Genomic DNA, 14,025 nt, shown 5'->3' with positions numbered 1-14,025 from the left:
TAAGTACTCAAAGTCATGCATTTAAATTTTATTTTAAGGAGATCTTTTCAAATTTCTTTTTCTTCTTACAAATAGAATCTATGAATTAAAAATTATGTTTGCAATTTAATATCGTTTCCAATTTAGCATTTAAATATTAGAATGATTCTAAGTTATCTATATGACTTACTTATTTAAAAGATGGGTATCGTCTCTCAAATTTTAACGGACATAGTTTGACATAGTTTAGCGTGGATTTTTAGTAAGACAATTTACTAGTTAACTCATATTTAGACTATGGTTTGACTCGTGTTATTTTATTTATTTTCAGTAATAGGTTGGATGTAATTTTTGTGTTAATTGTTTTTACTTTTAATACTCAAAAGTTTTATGAACAAAAATAATCAAAAGAACTCAGAAAGAGGAAAAAGAAAAGTCTAAGAAAGAAGAGTTTTATGCAGTGGCGGATCTAAAATTTATGTTATTTTATAAGTCAGTAAAAATAATATGGAAAAGAACATAAAATTTCGAAAACCCTAAACTTAAACTAAATTCGTCGTTGGTTTCATGAATCTTTACAACATAAGCTTCGATCCTATATATTTATTTATTTAATGAATGAATTATAGTTGGGGTTAATGCATATATTTATTAAAGGGAAATAAAAATTCAAAACAAAAAACTTATAATTAAATCAACCATTCAAAAACCTTAATTACATTCTAGTTTAAAGTATGAAGTGGGTTGAATTTTATATTAATTATCAAAGTCTTTTGGACTTTTTTCCTTTTCTCATTAAAATTCGTTAGTTTGTGGTTGAGAATGGAATCACTTTTGAAATAACTAATAAGTGATTATAATTTTAAAAATACAAACTACCTTTGTCAACGTTTGGAGATAATTAATAATATTTGTGAACTAAATTGGATAAGATTTCAAACTATATCTTATAATTTTAGTTTCATTTTATATAATTAGACATTTCCATACTATATAATAAGTTTGACATGACAGTTAATATATCTGTGTATGTGTGTGTATATATATAACATGATTATTTACAATATCGATCACAAAAATTGAGGTAGGACTTACATATAAAAGTTGATCACAAGGATAAAATATAGTAACAATAATAAAATCTTAAATATATTATTATATATAGAGAAATTATCATAAATTATTAAAAACGATAGTAAGATAAAAAATGGTGTTCGTAGATTTAATTTTAACGACATGAAATCCAAATATCTTAATAATTATCAAAGAGAATTATAAAGAATGTTGAAATGGTGTCAAATATCATTATAGTTACTTCTTAAAAAATTACGTTATTAAAATATAAAATTGAAAGTTATGAAATGGAAAAAAATTCATGGATATTAGGTACTTTTAAATTGATTCAAAAATAATTTACTACTAACAAAATTGAAACGTAACCTCTATTTGAAAATAGTTTTACTTTATTTTTAACCGTCGAGACATTTTTAAAAATAGAAAAACATTGAAACTATTTATAAAACGTAGCAAAATTCTAAAACACATTTTAATTTGTAGCTATATTTTTCATTTTTTCTGTATATAACAATTTTTCTTTTTTTTTTCTTATATATATATTTTTACATTGTGATGCTTCTTAAATAAATATATATTTAAATACTTAGCTAAATTTCAAAAGGAATTTTTTTATTTATTTTGGTGAATTTAGTTTTATTTTTTAAAATAAATAATAAAAACGAATTTTACTAGCATGAAAATTGTGCATATGAACTTAATTTTGAAAAACTAAATAAACAATAGGACCTTTATAAATCTACGGAATACGATGATATGTTAAATACAAACTTGAAATTTAATAAACCAAACTTTGTAATTAAAATTTAAATACATTCTATTTTGAAAAACATCGTACTAGACTAAGAAAGTCGAAAAAAACTGTTGTTTAGGCATGGGATGAAAATAGTTAAATTCATATTCGGACCTCAAGATCGATACATTGGCTATAAATGACTAAGAAAAACTATATCACACAAATTTGCAAAAAGATGTTAATCCTAAAAGATAATATGTACTTTTTCCTAACAAATATATAGTATAGAACTTTAAATATACGATTTTAAGAAAAACGAGTACATATCAAATATCATTTTATTCGAATGTGGTGTGTGACTCATCGATGTAGGAATAGGACACTAGAAGTAGTTGGTGACTATGGTGTTGTATTCAAATATTCATGGTCCTATCACATTTTTTTCTTTGGTGACTATGCACACTAAGTTTGTATTTTATTAGAGCTACTCTCTACTTATATCTAAAAATCCAAAAACCCCTTTTCTAATTTCCATTTTGAGAGTACTTATCCAAATCCATGCACTAAGATTGACCACATTCTATGCTCCAAACTTGAAACTATATAGTAAAGAAATGACAGCATCAAACAAAATATATTTACGATCGAAATACCATTTTGATTTACTTTAAATTTTGTTAAGCTTTAGCCTGTATACTCTCAAATGTTCAATTTGTACTTCTAATAAATCTCAAATTTAGCTAATCCTTTGAATTTGATTTTATATAAAAGAAATTGATTAAATAATATTCGTAATAATTTTCAGGTAAAGAAAATATTTTTAAAATTTAGTAAGAACTGAATTTAATATTTATTGAAAGTTTCGGAACTAAAATTAGACATTGTTTGAAAGTATATAGATTAAAATTGAACAAATTCTAAAATATAAGGAATACAAATGATATCTTAACCTATATTTAATTGCATCGGTATAGTTGTAGGTATGTGATGTTTCATTTCAAACAAAGTGAGTAGTACTATTATTCTAATAAATTTAGTATTAGCCATAGATTCAAATAATATCTTAAAATCAATGTAATAAAATAAGATATTATTAAGTTTTAATATATAATGCACATTTAGCATATTGCTCAAGTTCCTCCGTTAATCATGGTGTATTTAAAAGTTGTTAATTGGCTAAGTGGTTCTCTTTTGACCCCAAAGTTTGATTAGGTGGTGGCTGTGTGTTTTTTTTTTTTTTCCTTTTCGTTAGAATTTTAAAATACTAAAAATTAAATATTCGTTCGAGGATACATCATGCATTAATACCATGGTATCGATAGTACAAAGTTCCATTCTTAAATCAAATTTGTAATAAAAGGAGTAGTTTATTTATTTTACAAAGAATTTGAGTCTTCTTAGTTTCTTAAACGTGGAATTATAAACACATTTGGAAATGAAGATTTGAAAAGAAAGGATTTCAAATAATTACAAAATATCGTCTTATTTCGTATTTTCTCAGTATTTTTAGGTACCGGGTTTTAAAAACTTGATTCAAATTTAAATAATAGTTCAAAATGCGCCTTTGTTGCATTTTAAACCGTAAATGTAGATATGTTTATTGATTAAAATCTGAACTATTGTCAACTAATGGAAAAAAATTTAGGTATATTTTGAACATTACCTATCTTTGCTCAACCCATTAAATTGTCCAGTAATAATTTATCATGTAGAAGATTTTGCGTTTTTTAAAGAATATTTTAATCTTTTGTTATATGAGCGGTGAGAAAGAATGCACAAAAATGGATGATGTCAGTGATGTCATCGATACAGCCAAATATTATCTAATTAATGCACAAACAAGTATGTTATTGTTATGTAATGTTTTCTGTAACAGCTAATTATAAATTAGTCTGTGTTTTTAATACAACAATTATATTATGATAAGAGTTTCAACCGATCAATCTTTAAAAGTAGAAGATCACGTCAATTATTGCTAAACCAAAATGACTCTACTAGATTTAGTGATTTGTTTATATAGGATTACCGATCAATCTTTAAGAAACTCTTGTTTTTCCCAAAAATCACCTTTCAACACACGATCAAATGGTATTATTCACATGTAAAAGTACTTTTAAGAAAAAGAAAAAAAAAAAGATATAACTAAAATAAATGAGAACTCAATTAATGCAAACATTATCTATAATTTTAATAAATTTTGAGACACGTGAATTGAATGACTTCAAGTTTGGTATGAAATTAGATGGTTTCACTTTCATAACTCCCATGGTCATGGAAAGACAACGTATCATCCATACTATATAGCAATTAGCATATACACATCTATGACCTATCAATTTATCTGCATGGAGTGTGTGTGTATATATATATATATATAACTCTAACTAATATTTAGATACCTTTTACCCTATTGTTTCTTTATTTTTAAAAATATATTCATTAAAGTATTTTGTTTGTTAATTTTCGATGTCAGAGTTGTTTAAGTTTTTAGGTTGATTAGTATAGTCCGACATGGTATGATCAGAGATCTAATGAGGTCTAATGTAATTTATATTGGATTTCACTTGTTGGATTTTTAACAAATTTTTAAACCCACAACTAAATATTGTATGCAATCATGTTTGGATTAGTTTTTTTTAATATAAATTGGGAAGGAAAATTTGAGCCACATATCTCTTGTTCTTAAAGATATCGATGTCATCTGTCATTAATTGATTTAAGAACTTGAAATGATGATTTGAGATAAATTTTAATTATATCCATTAATCTTACATCTCATTAAATCATTTATGGGTTATTGTTTGAAAATTTGTAAAAGACAATAAGTGGAGTTCGATATTAATTAACTTTAGGAGTTTAAACACATGCATGACCTATTGGTTTTATACATCATATTAAAAAGTTTTTCGATCAATTAGTTATTTGACATAGTCGAATATGAGAGAGTATTAATTATTATCCTATTTTTAACAACTCTGTATAATTACATCACACATCTTCCTAAATTATAAATATTTTTTTTCGGTTGTTTGGTTCTTTGACAAGTTTTCAAATTGACAAACGAGACAATATCAACAATTACACTATTGACCTAATTAACTTTAGGTCAAGTATGGAGGAGTAAATAACTCAAAACTTCAATCGTAGTATATATATACATATATAGAATAACTTCATATCACACCATTAATTTCCCAATTCATAACTTGTTTTTCTACAATAATAATAATCATGATAATAATAAGAATAATAAAATATTTAAAAAGAATAAAAGAAAAAACCCAACGTAAAGGGAAACAAAAAAAGAAAAGCTGTTTATGACAGAGAGGCCATTTCTTTTGGTGCCCTTTCTTCTACGGGAGAAGACAATAAGGAAAATGGTGTTTGTAACCCTAAACGGTTACTTGTACTTAAGGTAATTATTGGTCCAAGTTCATTGGATTATTGATTATTAATTCCCACTATTTTGCGTTAACATAATACTAATTAGGGTAATGTTTAGCGTAATAAAATCAACAGTCAATCATATTAACTGATACGCGTTAATGTTTCGTGAACTTTTTTTTCTAGCTGTAGCTTTGACGAATCGATTATTGGTGCCATTAGTGGAAATATATTTATGGTGTGAGTTAGACCAATTTTTCATGCACTAATTGTGAATATATACTTAGAGCGTACTTTAATTGTAATTGTTTTTACGCGTGAAATGATCAACAATATTTGTGAATCTCACTTAAATTTGACGAATCAATTTTTCTACACTAACGTTAACATTTAGCTTTGACTGGAATAATGACTTTATTAATAACATACGTATTCAAATGCATTACTTATTGAACTTTTTATTTAAGTATTAGGTTTAAATCAATTTGCATATGGAAAATTGAACTCTTACCCACATTTTCTTAAATTTCCTAATTCATTAATTTGCAAAATTTGCAACATTTTCGACTGCTTGGATTTCATTTTCAAGTGTTTAATTTAGAAAATAAGTTATTTTAGAAAAAAAAATAAAATATTTGGAAGCTACTCAAAATAGTATTTTAAATATTTTTTATAAAAATAAAGTTTTAATCGATCATATTTATCTACAGTAAAAAAATTGTCATACATTTAAGATTGGAACTACGAATTTATTTTGTCGTCTTAACATTTGTGTGTGAAATTATTTTATTAATTTTGAATTGTAGAAAGTTTTATTCAAGTAAATATAAATACGGAAAATTATTCTTCTAAAATATTGATAATAATAATAAAGTATGAATCACGTATGGGATGTTTCTTAGTCTTCACCTAAAATGCGATGGTCAAACTCTTTTTCAATTGAAGAGTTTAATTCAATTGAGATTTGTATGTCTTGAGAACTTAAGGAGTTTGTGACTCAAATTCCCCTATTCCGATTTGTACTAAAAAAGAACATGAAAAAGAAGGAAGGTATGTCTTAAATCGAATTTCTTGCCTAAATTTTTTTATTGAAATGCTTGTTTTTTTTAATTTTTGATACTCTTTCATCCATTTTATAATTTGTCGAGTAAATAACAACCTATTCATAAATTTTAGAGTTGTATCAATATAAATTGTTAATTAAATTTGTTATTTAAAACTTTAAAGCTTTTGTTGGTCATTTAAAACTCTTTATTACTTGTATAAGATTCATACTCTTAATTGTGTTCAAGTTTATTAATCCAAACATTTAGAAAAAATCTATACACGTTTGTAAATTGAATTCATAGACAATTCTCAAATACAATCTTAAATAAATGGGTTTAATGTGATTGATTCACTTAACTATTTCAAAGTTTAATTAAAATAATTCATATTTCCCACTACACTTTTTGAACTAAATTAAGAAGAGAGTATTAATCAATACAAATATGACACTTTATGGTGTAAATATAGATAATACTATAATTAGTTTATGATTTAAATGTAGACCCAAAATTTAAGGATGAAAATTAAAATTTTTACTAAAACTTCTTTTTAGTGTATATCCATTTATTTATTTAAAAACCCCATTTATTTTATTTCTGAAAAAAAGTCTTTATATTAGTATATATTTTACCTTGCATTTTTCACAATTTATATTATTTAGATATTTACCGCGACAGATAACAAAAACTTCTAAAAATATTTATAAGTAAAAATTAAATAAGAAATTTTTAAAAATAAAAATATATTAAAATTATTTACAAAATACAACAAAATCTAATCAAATTTTATTAAGTATATTTAAAGTTTTTGTTATAATTTTTGTAATAGATTTATTTTTCAAATTATACGATAATGAATGGAATCTAAAATTTTATTATATTTTATAAATATTTTAGTTTATTTTATAATATTTAAAAATATTATACTCATACTTCTTTACGCAATAATATTGATTATTGATTTTGTGTTTCAACAAAAATACAGAGGCGTTAGGTACATAGTCCATCACAAACCAACTAAATAATGTTTCAAAATAATAATAATAATAATAATAATAATAAACTAACTAAATGATGAAGACGACATTGTTCTTATCAAACTATAAATAATTTTTAATATTGAAGTTAAAAAGTAAACAATATCAATCCCTAACAACTTCTCGTTTACATTCAGATAAATAAATTTAAAATTAATATTTTAAAAAAAATTAACCGATTATTTATAATTTATCAAAGCATCATAAATAAGATCTTTCGGATAATTTCATAACATTTTTTCCTACTCACCCACGTAGCAGTAAATAGGTCCTTAGCAACTTTGTTAGCGAGGGCAAGCAGGAAAATCCGGTCGGTCTTACATTCCTGCTATATCCACAAGATCGAATCAAACCTTTAGCTCGAGTATTTGCGAACCGTCCGAAGGACTTGTTTATATCCATATTCACTTCTCTGAATCAATCTTTAATGTTGACTCCCTACTATACTAATATAACAACTTGCTTTCTTAGTGAGAGCTTCTTCTCTGACCGTATGCTTCTGGTCAGTCTCATTGCTTTGCATCCCAATCTCTCTCTTTTACAACTCTATCCACCCCGACCCCATGGAAACCTCTAAGGTGAAGCTTAGTCTTTGAAATATAGAGAATTATGCTAGTCATGGTCTTAAAAATCATTAAAAGACAAAATTCATGACCCATGAAATATTAATATTTTATCAAATATTCTATTTTTCACGATTTCTAAATATTTTAATGTATTTTTTTTAATAGTTTCTCTAAGAAAAAATAATTGAGAATATAGTTTATGTAGTGTGGTATGGAGTATTTATTAGATTAATAGGGATATTAATTAATTTATTTGCTATTTGGAGTAATAAAAGAAAATGGTTGGCTAGAAATTCAGCGACGAAATGGCAAGTAGGCTACGCGATTACAAGAAAAATGGGGGGGAAAAAGAAAAAGGGAGAAAGAGGGAAGATACGATGAACGAGGAGGAGCGGTGACGAATATCACGTGTAATACGTGGAGAACCCCATGGACGAAGGAAAAATCGAGGAGTCGAAGGTGGGTTCCATGCCACGTGGCGATCCAGAATTGGAAAGCCGTATTAATCACGATTTTTTCGGTTTTTGGGGGGAAAAATTTGTTGGCGCCAAGCGTGAACAAGCAAAGGTGAGCAGTGCCGTTGGTGGCGGTGCCTTTTCCATTTAGGCCCTTTTTTCTTTCTCTCTTCTCTTTCTCTAAATATATATAATTTAAGAAAATTATTATAAATAACAAAAAAAAAAAAAATTAAAACCATTTACAAATTAGCTTAAAAAACTCAAATAAGCTAAAAAGTTTATAAGTAATTTCTATTTATTTGCTATATTTGAAAATGTCACTAAACACAAATAGTAGTTTATTTTTTATCTATATGTGATCGATTAGCTGCAGATAGATTGTAATGTGTTGTTATCTTTTGTAAATATTTTCGTTAATTTTATTTTATTTGAAAATAACTTTATGTTTTAGTTTTTAAATATAAAAAATGAATTAAAATATTTAGGTGGGTACTAATAGAGGATGATATTTTATTATATTTAAATATATATTTTTTAACAATTGTGTCTCTTTTGAAACAATTACTCAAAAATATTAGCTCGTATTATCGAAGTTGTAGTTAAAATATTATTTTAATAATTATATTTGGAGAAGTTATTTAATTATAATGGACGTATTTTCAAATATCTAAATATACTTTCAAAATATATCTATTGCTATTGCTAATTTATTGTGATTTTTGTCCAATATTTTTTTTTATTTATTAGCATATTTTACTGTAATTTGCAAACGTATTCACATGTTCGATATACAATTTTAAAAATAAATATTTACAAAAATATGTAAATATTTTGAATTTTTTAAATAAATATTCTAATTTATTTTGTTATATTTTAAAAAAAATATATCTCAAATAAATATATAGGCAGAAAGTAATATATTATTTAAAATAATAATAATATTGTTATTATTATATTTATAAAGTTAAAACGTAAAATTTTCCTTTGAAAATTTATGACTTTGCATGGTTTTTAGTGAGATGGCGCCATAAACTTGGAAGAGAACTTGAACTATATCTTAAATAAAAGAGTCGAAAAATGCTTGCTGGCTTCTTGGAAATTTGGAGTTTGAAATAGTTTTATGTTATCCAAGTTTTGTCATAACTCAATTTTAATATTTATTTTATCAAAATATGAGTAATTTAGACTTTATTTTCTTTTCCTTTCTTTAATTTAATTTGAACACTGATTGGGTGACAAATTGCACATAATTTCGTACTCTTCATTTTTATACATGTAACCTTTTAATAAATAGAAAAAACCATGTGTCATTTTCTTATTGGACAACTCCCTAAAATGCATCCCAAAAACGGTGTTTTTTTTTTGCCGAATGAGACCTGCTACGTTCATTTGCTAGAAAAAGTTTAGGTAAATTGTTGAGAATGGTAAATTTGAAAAAATATTTAAAATTTTAAATTTTATTAATAATATACATTAATATGTTTTGCTTCTCTTCATCATATTAATAAATTATATGTTATAAATATTTTAGTTTATTTTACTGTATCTAAAAATATTTAAAAGTTTAATTTATTTGTTTTATTTTATAAAAATATTAATTTATATAATTTGGATAAATAATGTTAACTTTATGTGATTATTGATGGGGAAGTTCATTCCTATGTTTGTTAAATAAATGCTAAGATATATTGTTTTAGATGTAATAACTAAAACAAACCTATTTGTTGTTTTTTCTTTTTTAATTTTTTAATTTTTCATAATTTCTTAATATAATATATTATGTTTGATCTAGAATTTTAAATATGGTGGAAAAATAGTTTTAAGAAAGGAGATTTTAAAATACAAAGGAAAATTCTAAAAAATATAACATTTGTCAAAATATTTACCTTTCATGAAAAATTAAGTATAATGAATTTTATCTCTTGATAGTTTTGTTCTATAGAATGTAAATAGATCGTTAATTTTTCTAATTTTGAAAAAAACCGTCATTTATACTATAAAACACTTAGAGGGATAGTGATTATATGAAATAAGATAAAACATCATCGTAGCTTTAACTTGATGAACTTAGCTTGTTATTCTAACTTTTGAAATCAACCCATATTTAAATGTTGTCAACAATAACTTAGCTCAACTGACATCTGAATATTCTGAAAATCAATAAGCCTTTGATTTAAATCATGTCATCTCGATTGTAATAAAAACCCATATTTGAACTTTAAAAATAAAAGACAAAAATTCCACAAACACATCTTCGTACGAAAGTCATAAAATCTTCAGTCTCATAGCATTTTAGTGGTAAAAGTATATGCTCTTTCAATATCGACCCTCAAAGAGAAAAGTGTTGGTCGGAAATTTGCGACTTGTAAAAGAGAATCGAACAATAAAGCGACACCGAGTTGTTGTTGTATTTTTTCCCCTCCTATTTAGTTCCCTTTATTCCAATAGTTTAGCTTAGGAGATTTTGTTGCTTAATTTGAAGTCCTTTTACAAATATAATTGTAACATATTAATTAGACTTTTAATACGTAATCGATGCGTGAAGACAACCATGGAATTCAATACACATATAATATATAATATGGATAACTAATATATGAGATATCTTGTGGATTAATATTAAGCCACTTTTATAAAAAATAGTATATATATGGATATCGATTGAAATTTGAGGTGAAAGCGAAAAAAGAAAAATAGTATTTTAAAAGTTAAAAAAAGAATTAATAAATGAGCATTAATAGGTATAATTAATATAACAAAACAAATATAAACTTGAAAAAGAAATTTTAATTTAAGCGCTAGATATAATTATGAGAGTAATATTTAGGTGCATCCCACGGAATACTTATTTCTATGCATTCTATTTTTATCACTCCTAAAAAAAGAAATAAAACGTTATAAAAAGGAGATTTTTTTCGGATGTCAAATTATGGTTGAATAATTTGGCAGTTTAGCTGAATGTATCTAAATATTTTTTAAAAAATAATATAATAAAGTAATTTTGTAGTTTTCTAGGGCAGCATACACATATTAATGGGATGATAAAAGTAATGTATTTAAAAGTAAAACAAAATTTTGTAGTATAGGAAATGAAAATTGTCTTTCATATTAAAGTTGTTGAGTATATATAAGACAAGAGTTGTAAGTTTATTAATAATCAAATGATACAAAATTGGAGTAATTTTAAAAAAAGCGAACCTCGATGGAATATGTTGGTGGCGTAAATGTATTTGGTTTGAATTCTTCTACTAATAGAAAACCAATGTATCGCGAAAGATATCTCAATAAAAGTTAATCATAAAATAAAAGCGAAATTACAAGAAAACAATGAAATTGAACGTTTTATTGGCTTGGAAAAACTACGTACCATAAAAAGATTCCACCATCTAAAAGACTGTTACAACTACGTGAATTTTTACCAAATTACAAGGCACTATGGAAAAATGTTTATGATAAATGATTGAGTGTGACCTTAACTTCACTTACGTTCGTACAATCCATCCATCGCTTATTATATGACAATAAAATAATTATTTAAACCTTATTAAAAAGTCCAAATTTATTATTAATTACATGACCATTTTTTATTCAGGCAACCACGATATCTACACAAGTTAAATAATACAAAAAGAAATTTAACTAGAGTTTGCACATCAAAACTTAAAGTACCTTTATTTGGGATGATCGGAAACAAAAGACGTATGCTCATTTTAAATTTTTTTGAAGCCTAATGATTTCTTGAATTTTTCAGACAAGTGCACTTTAATTTCCTTTCTTCAAACCCTAATAATTTGATAGTGTGATGCATTTTGATTTACCTCGTAATATCTAATAGTAGAAATGTGTTGTATCACTAACAGCTCATTTGATTGTTTGTTTATGTTTTCATATCTGTTGAGTTCAATAAATATATGTATGATAAATAATTAACTTTTAAAATTATTTTTGAAGTGTGTAATCCAAATAATGTAAATTATGAAATCTAACATTTTAATATTTAAATTATTGTATCTAGAATTTGAATTTAAACATTTAAATTATATACTATATTGACATTCTATAAACTCAACTCATTTTTTTCTATATAAAAATATGTATCGTACAATGCATCTTAAATTATGTCAATTTGTGAATTTTTGTCTTAACATTCTGATAAAGTTAGAAATTAGTTTTTATAATTTTAAAAGTTTTTAATTTCCTATGATTCTATATAACTTCATATACAAATCCATGTGGTTTGTCAAATCTTTTTAAATTGTCCATGTTACATGAACATAACTTCTAACAATAAAAAATTCATGAACTCCAAATTTGAAAATTTTCATTTAAGATCAACGAGCGAACTAATCTATGAATATAGTAAAATTTTACTTCCTACCGACGATAAACAATAAATACAGATAGACATCTATTACTTTAGTGATAGATACCGATATGCGTCTATATAAATATTGTGATCTACCATCAATAAATAAAAAACTTTTGATATATTTATAAATATATTAAGTAGTTTTATCGTTCAAACCAGACAGATGAGTAAGGGAAAAATGGGAAGATAAGTAAGGGAAGATTGGGAAGATAAGTAAGGGGAGAATGTTGTTGTCTCCATGGGCTTCGCAAGGGATGAATTTTGGAGACTCTTGGGAGTTCGGGAGGGCCATTATTGACCCATTCTATTCTTTGCTTTGCCTTACATGGGATGTCATGCTTCAAGTCCCAATAAATCTTACTCTACTCCAAAATTAATTCCCAACAAATCTTGTATAGAAATTAAAAAAAAACATATGCTTTTTTTTTTCTTTAATAACATTAATGTTTCATATTAATATGATAGTGAATGTTTGGATATATGTATTTATGATTAGAGATGATGTTAATGAAAGTAGTATCCATCGTTTATAATAATTTAAAATTTGCTATCAATTGTGAGTTAACGTTTTGTTGAATAAAACATATTTTTCATTTTGTATGCAGTAACTTGGAGTCCAAGCAAGACGATAAGATAGGTGAAATCTTGTATTGGCAAATTCAATCTCATAATATATATATATATATGAGTTGGTATATTTAATGTGACATGTTGTTTTTTAACAATAAATTGTAACTTGTTTTGATGTAGATGATGACAATTCAAATAATAACAACTTTGTTGAAAATAAAGAGGTTTTGTAGTTGTTATCAAGATGAATATCCATGTAGTTTTTGAGGAAGAAAAAACAAAAGCTCAATGTAGTTTTTGAAGAAGAAAAATATTTTTTTCGAGCATTTAAGAAAAAAAATGAAAACCAAAAGGTTGATGTCGGTAAAATGAAATCTTAGAGAATGGCTTTTGGATCAAATGACATAATCAACAACTAAAAGAAAGGAATAGAAAAAAATGATAATTTCTAATATAAAATTAGATTCAAAATAGATAGGTATATAGCAATTTTTTTAGAAAAATTGTATAGCAAAACCTTAGAAGTCTAACACTGATAGACTATGTTACAAATAGAGATGTCCATTTAATCCACGAGCCCTACCCCGAACGAGACGAGGAATCTCCAAATGCTCGAAAATGGGAAAGGAGTGAAAAGAGGATTATCTAGTTGCAAATATTTGTATATAATAAACCATAAGAGGTCTATTAGCGATAAAAATCTATCCCTATTAGACTTTTCTATATTTACAATTTTTAAAAAATTATTGCTATATACATACGTATTATTCATAAAATTGCTATCCGTTATAATTTTTTTTTTCTTA

Source organism: Cucumis melo, chromosome 4 (assembly GCF_025177605.1).
Source record: "Cucumis melo cultivar AY chromosome 4, USDA_Cmelo_AY_1.0, whole genome shotgun sequence".
Lineage (NCBI taxonomy): Eukaryota > Viridiplantae > Streptophyta > Magnoliopsida > Cucurbitales > Cucurbitaceae > Cucumis > Cucumis melo.
This window is presented reverse-complemented; position numbering follows the sequence as displayed.